The sequence below is a fragment of the Acomys russatus genome, chromosome 7 (assembly GCF_903995435.1).
Source record: "Acomys russatus chromosome 7, mAcoRus1.1, whole genome shotgun sequence".
Lineage (NCBI taxonomy): Eukaryota > Metazoa > Chordata > Mammalia > Rodentia > Muridae > Acomys > Acomys russatus.
The window spans coordinates 35,357,494-35,363,493 of record NC_067143.1 but is presented as its reverse complement, the minus strand read 5'-3'; positions in this window follow the sequence as shown (position 1 = coordinate 35,363,493).

Below are 6,000 nucleotides of genomic sequence, written 5' to 3'. Positions count from 1 at the left end.
TCTTGTTTGGCTCTGATAGGTGGTTCCACTCCACCCTATTTCCCAAGCCTTCTGGGTCGTAGGGCTCCCCACCCAGGGCAGAGGACTAAGAGAAAAGGCTCATGTTAGAAGAGGTGTCATCCATGGTCTCAAAATTCCAGAGAGTAGTGCTGGGCATTGTGGCACACGCCTTTAATCCCAGCACCGGGAGGGAGAGGCAGGCGGATCACTGTGAGTTCGAGGCCAGCCTCGGCTACAAAGTGAGTCCAGGACAGCCAAGGCTATACAGAGAAACCCTGTCTCGGAGGAAACAAAAAACAAAAAACAAAATGAAAACAAACAAACAAACAAAACCACCCAAATTCCAGAGAGTAATTTGGGAAAGGGGAAGATATTCTGCAAACTTCTAGAAATTTTCTGACCAGGGAAATGTAATGTTTCTAATCTTACCTCCATCTGGCACATCTTTCCATATTCCTCCCCTCAAAGGCACTTAGCTTGTACTTAAGTGTCTTCAGAAACAGGGAGCTTATTTGGTTGAGCAGTAGAGTCTAGGCACCTTTTTGGTTTGTTGTGGTTTTTTGTTTTGAGACAGGGCCTCCCTGGCTAATCTGGAACTCCTAAGTAGACCAGACTAGCCACTCACTCAGAGTTCTGGTTGCCTCTGCCTCCCAAGTGGTGGTGGGAAGGAAGGCGGCACCGAGCCCTCAGCCCTGTTTTGTTGTTTGTTGTTGGGAGTCTCATAGGCTAACTTGGCCTCAAACTTTCGATGTAGCTGAGAGTGCCCTTGAACTTCTGATCTTCCTGGCCTTGTGCTAGGATGATAGCATGTGCCACCATGCCTACCTTCCAGGCATCTTTCTATTTCTTTGTGTTTCTATGTAGAAACAAGTTTTTTACAGTGAGATTTTTCTGCAGTGAAATTATTCATTCATCAAATATCGATGCATCAGCTACTGGGTGACTGGCATTAGGCATCCACTGGTGAGAAATGCTAGGAGAAAAGTGAGGCAAGCAAGGAAGCCTGGGTGCTATGTTTGCTTTTTAACATATCATAGTTAAAAATGGTGACATACAAGAAAAGTTCCAAAAGATATAAGGGGTGTTGGCACCTGGTTATAAAGAGAGTTAACTCAGGGGAGGGGGAGGCGTTCTGCAAATTCTAAAAGTTTCCTGAGGAGGGAAATTTAATGTTCCTAATCCTACCTCTGTCTGACACATTTTTCCATAATCCCTTTCTTAAAAGCCACCCCGTTTGGGCTGGAGAGATGGCTCAGAGGTTAAGAGGCCCTGAGTTCAATTCCCAGCAACCACATAGTGGCTCACAACCATCTATAATGTGATCTGATGCCCTCTTCTGGTGTACAGGTGTAAATGCAAGTCAAGCACTATATACATAATAGATAAATAAAAAAATAAATCTTAATAACAGAAAAGCCATCCAGCTTCCACTTGAATGTCTCCAGAAACAGGGAGCCACGCTGGGCTCAGAAAGGTGGCAACTACGCACCCTAGGTTATTGCTCAAGAAGATGGCAGCCAGCTCCATAGTAAACCTCCAGCAGATCTCTTTCTTTCACACAGGCAAAGTAGAGATGCAAAGGTCCAGTAGATAGATAAACAGCAGGGTCACCAGTGTGGCCCAGTGGCATGTGAGCAATGTGAATAGGGTGGGCACAGGAGGACAGTGGTGTCCTTACAAAAGATGCATATATATTAATGCGAGAAAGTAAATGTTAAAAAAAAAAAAAAAAGGTAAATGTTTTACGTAGGAAAAGTTTGGGTTCTAGTAGGGACCAAACCTCCATGCATGCAGCTGTACTAGGCTGTACTAGGCTGTACTAGGAACTGCAAATGAGGCCACTTAGCTCAGCGTTGCTAGTGTTTGCCATGTTCCTTGAGCTACAGGAATCCAGCTTCTACAGCCAACTGTGTTGGTACAGGAAGAATAAAGACACAAGCTGCCTGGCCTTGTTAGACAGTGGCAGTGGGCTGCCATGCTCAGCCCTGGGCCTGAAGTGGGGAGGACGACAGTGTCCTGCTGTGATGGACCTTCCAGCTGTGTGGCCCTTTTCTGGAGTCTCTTGCCTAGAGAGGCAGTGCAAGGGGCTGGGACTCAGCCTGATGTGTTCGGGTGACCTTCAGAGACAACAGCTCAACCTGGGCTGTTGCTTGGAGAGGTGGCGGCCAGCTCCTATAGTAATCTGCCACTGGGCCATCCATCTTGGGACGGGAACCAGGGATCTTCTCATTGCCAGGAAATCATGTGAAGCTCAGATCTGGCTGTGACTTGGGATCTAAGTTTGGCCAGATGCCCTGACCCCAGGCCTGCTTGGCTACCCCGTGTTTTTTGGGACATGGAGTTCTAGCTTCAGGTGCCAACAGGCCCAGAACAGGGAATAAGCAAAGGGTGGTAGGAACAGAGGAGGTGGGGAAGGAAGTGAGGCAGGATGGGACAGGGTGGGTGCTGCCATGGAACAATGGTGGTGAGTGTGTGTTTCTGTGTGAATGTGTGTGTGTGTGTATGAAATGTGTGTGTGTTGTGTATGTGTGTGTAATGTGGTGTGTGTGTGAGGTGTGTGTGTGTGTATGAGATGTGGTGTGTGTGTTGTGGATGTGTGTGTGAGGTGTGTGTGTGTGTGTGTGTGTGTGTGCGCGTGCGCGCGCGCGCGCGCGCTGAAGGCTAAGCAAGTGCCCCCACCCAGCCCCACACACTCCCATTGTCAGCACTGCCAGTGCAAGCTCTGTCTAGCCTGCTGAGGACTCTGCAAGATTCCCCAGAACCCTGAGTCTTCTGCCAGCACCTGACACAGAGTCATGTTACAGTCATGGGCACAGGCCATTATCTTCTAAATGGTATTTGTGGTGTGTGTGTGTGTTTGCTGCCTTTGATATGGATGAGAGGAGTCCTTGTCACATGGCCAGCTGTGGCATGCTTAGATCCAAGACTACTGGGAAAAAGTACCTTGGGAGTGTAGGGGCATGACCCCCTTGCTTTCCTTCTACCCTCTGCCTCAGGTCCCATACATTCCTGGTCTGGCCAGAGCGAGCTCTCTGTCAGGAACTAAGAGCAAAGACCATAGTTGGGTTTTTTGGTTCTGCCACCCACCAGCCCTGGTGGTCCCCAGAGTCAGACTGACAGCCTCAAATTGTGACATCATTTCTTTAACAGGTGACCTTCAGCAAGTTACTTAGTGCCCTTAAGACTGAGCAGGGTTTTTTGTCTTTTGGTTGCCAGGAGAAAGGTTTATTGGGGTTCTGGGGGTTGGGGCGAGAGCTGAGTCCGTGGTAGGCGAGCTGTGCCACTGAGCTACAGTGCATCCACAGCCCCCTTTTCACTCTGAGATAAGCTCTCTTGTTAAGTTGCCCACCCAAGAGTTCGCAAACGTTTTGCTTTACCTTCCCAAGTAGTTAAGATTTCGGATACCAGGCCAAGCTGAAGATTGAGTTTCCTGATCTGTAAAATTGGTTGTGCTTATTTTGCTGGCCTTTGGCGTGTATGAGCTGGGGCTATAGCTCCGTTGACGAAGTGTTTGCTTCGCACACATGAAGTCCTGGGTTTGATCCCTAGCATCATTTAAAACAGGCCTGGTTGGCTGGGCGGCAGTGATGGCTCATGCCTTTAAGCCCAGGACTCTGGAGGCAGAGGCAGGTAGATTGCTGTGAGTGCGAGGCAAGCCTGGTCTACAGAGTGAGTCCAGGACAGCCAAGGCTACACAGAGAAACCCTGTCTCAAAAAAACCAAAACCAAAACAAACTGAAACAAAACCAAAAAAAAAAGAAAAAAAAAAAAATCAAAATAAATAAATAAATAAATAAATAAACAAAACAGCCCTGGTAATGCAGGCTTGTAGGTAATGCTGCACTTCCTAGTGCTTAGGAAGTGGAGGCAGGGGAATCAGAAGTTCAAAGTCACTCTCATCTGCATAGAAAGTTCAAGGTGGGGCTAAGATAGATAAGACCTTACTTTAACATAAAATATAAAAAGGGTCTGTGAGCCACTAGGCTTGGTGCCTTGATGGTAAGAAAGCCACAGCAGTTTATTCTCGGTCCTCTCAGTGTGAGCACCTTACAACCTACTGTTGACACAGCATCTCACTGCCCAAGTCTGTGTTTGTGTATATGGTTGTGTTGGCATGGAGCAGTCCTTCTTAATTGCTGCTGGCGAACAAGGAGAGAACAGAGGCGGATTTAACGTGTAAATGATGTGTTGAAGCCAAGCGAGGGCCAAATGATGTAACAGCCCACTGTGCAGATGGGAGTGCTGCAGTAATTCAGACAGAAAAAAGAGGGGGAGAGCTGAGTCATCCCCAGCACATGGCAGCACCCGGAGGGCTGTCACACTCAGACGAGATCCGCTCTAGTCGGTCATCTTTCCACTAGTAGCAATTTGGTGTCAGCCAGCCAGATAAAATCACGTGGTTCCATTCAACTCACAGTTGCTTAGCATTTTGCTGGGTTTGCAGTTTTCATTCATTTGTTCATTCATTCATTCACTTTTATGATGCTGCACCTCAAACCTAGGGCCACACACAGGCTCAGCAAGGGCTCTACCACTGAGCAATGCCTGAACTCCATGTTTATGCATCATCTAACGCAGATGTATCACTAAATATGGTAACATGTAATATGAAAAATTGTAAAAATAGGTGTATGTGTGCATGTGTGTGTGTGCACACGCGCGCAAGCATGTGTGCTTTCAAAATGGAGCAATGAAGATTCAAGTGTGGAGATACATGATTATAGTCCTAGCACTAGGGAGGCAGGAGGGTCAAGAGTTCAAACCTAACTCCAGCCACACAGGGAACTCCAGGCCGGCCTGGACTAAAGTGAACCTTCACTCAAAAATTTCAGGGATAAATAAGATGCAAAGACAACAAAAACCCAAACAAACAAACAAAGAACCCTGGTGCTGAGCCGTGTAGAGGGATGACACTAAGGGCAGTGGTAGAAGCAAAATTGCTTTGTGTCTCCTTCCCTGTGTATTCTTTTTTGTTGTTGTTGTTTTGTTTTGTTTGTTTGTTGTTCCAGACAGGGTTTCTCTGTGTAGCCCTGCCTGTCCTGGACTCACTTTGTAGACCAGGCTGGCCTCAAACTCACAGTGATCCACCTGCCTCTGCCTCCCGAGTGCCCGGCTTTTCCCTGTGTATTCTGACCTTCCTGTCATTACTCACCTATTATCTCGCACTGACAGTCACACAGGAGCAAGAAGCAAGGTACGCAGCCTCAAAAGAGCCAACGGTAAGCTGGTCACAGCCTGTGACCCCAGAATGCAGGAAACCAGAGGGTCAGCAACTTAAGGTCATCTGTAGTTACTTATGATGTATGAGGCTAGCCTGGGCTACATAAACCAAAAATAAAACCTTGTGTATGTTGGCACTGGGGAGACATCATGATCTGTTTCCTGTTAAGGCAATGGTTGTCAACCTGTGGGTCTCGACCCTCTAGCAGATCAACTTTCACAGGCATCACATATCAGATATCCTGCACACCAGGTATTTGCATTACAATTCATAACTGAAAATTACCTTTATGAAGTAGCAATGAAAATAATTTTATGGTTGGGGGCAGTCACCACAAGGTGAGGTGGTTACCGCATTAGGAAGGTTGGCACTGCCTGTTAAGGCAATATGCAGAGTTCAAGTTAGAGCATGTTGACATTGGCAAGAGAAAGAGAGAGCCAGGCCAGGAAGGTGAGGAGCTGCTGTCCTTATGGGGCGAGGCCAGCAGGGGCCTCAGAGATTCCTGCCCAGGGGTGTACCTCTGACCTCAGGGGGGAAGGAGTGGAGAGGGTGCAAGTGGTTTGTCAAATGGCCTACCTGGGAGCCAGGACCTTCAAAGGCAGTGAAGACAGCCACATGAAGAGATTGGCCCCTCCCCTCCATAGGAAAACCTTGAGGTAGAAGGGTCCGCAGCCATATCGCCTCCTGAGCAAGCTAGCTGGAGGACACAGCACAGTTACAGCAGTCTTGGTGGCTGCTAGGCTGTGTGCTGAGCACTTTGTTAACATGATAAGCTGGTA